The sequence below is a fragment of the Tribolium madens genome, unplaced genomic scaffold (assembly GCF_015345945.1).
Source record: "Tribolium madens isolate multiple individuals breed KSU strain unplaced genomic scaffold, Tmad_KSU_1.1 Scaffold_1;HRSCAF=32;Tcas5.2_LG8, whole genome shotgun sequence".
In the NCBI taxonomy this organism is placed as follows: Eukaryota; Metazoa; Arthropoda; class Insecta; order Coleoptera; family Tenebrionidae; genus Tribolium; species Tribolium madens.
In genome coordinates this window covers 3,288,525-3,289,704 of record NW_025400984.1, presented here as the reverse complement: position 1 = coordinate 3,289,704, position 1,180 = coordinate 3,288,525, and positions in this window count along the sequence as shown.

Genomic DNA, 1,180 nt, shown 5'->3' with positions numbered 1-1,180 from the left:
TTGAGTTTGATGAGTAGTCTCGCCAATAGTAACCTAAATTTTTCTTTTCTTTCTTTCGAAACTTTAATTTGGAGTAAAAAACGACTTACCTATGTTACCTTGAGTTAGAAAAACTTGTAACAGAAGTAAAAAAAATAAAAGTGGGTATTTCATGGCTGTGTTTTTAACAAAATGATAAATATTTATGTATGATTTGAATGAAGACAGACTTATCTATTTATATTTTTAATTAGGATTGCGGTCAGGCTGCAACTGTGTGGAGTTTACCCATTTTATTTATAATGGATTTAGAAATAAAATGTTTGTTTTTCTGGAAAATACTAAACGAATATTAAAAAAGAGAAACAACAAAAAACGAATCAATGTTTCGGTCTTTATTACTAGTCGTTCTCAAGGTTAAAAAATAATTTCAGTCAATTGTGACCTTTTCTAAATATTCCATAAAAAAATCAAACAAAAAGATGAATAGGAAGTAGTTAAAATATGCCAGCTGAAGCGAATGTGTGATACAAAACGTTTTTTGCTTAAACTATACCAGGTGAATAAAAAGTATGGAACCAAACGTTTTTTGCTTAAACTATTTATTTTTTGAAAAAACTAATTGATGTGTGAAAAAGTACTATAAAAATGTGATGATTTAACAAGAATAAAATTTTTCGAAATTTTCGTTTGTTTTTGAGTTCTACAAAAAAATAATTTTTTTTTTAAATGGCAACCCACTACAAAATCATTTTTCTCATAAAAGCTATACTCTAAGGATTACAACTATCTGCTTTATATTTAATTTTTTCAAAAAAAAATTTTCACATAAATTGCAATTTTGACAAAAAAAATCGCGTAACTCAAAAACAAAACAAAATTTCGTTTTGAAAATACGATCATATTTTTTATATTACTCTAATTTATATTGATTACTATTTTCTGGAGGCAAATGATCAAAAATAAAACCGCTTGGTTCCATACTTTATATTCACCCTGTATATTTTTTTACAAAAACTATGATTAAGTATTACAAATATCCACATATTATTTAATTTTTAACATTTTTTTTATGTAAGTAGCCGATTTAAAAAAAAATCACAACTAAAAAAAAAGCAAAATTTGATTTTCAAAACACCATCACATTTTTTATAATTATAAGTTTTTTTTTAATTTCCTTGTATTTTAGTACAATAGTAAA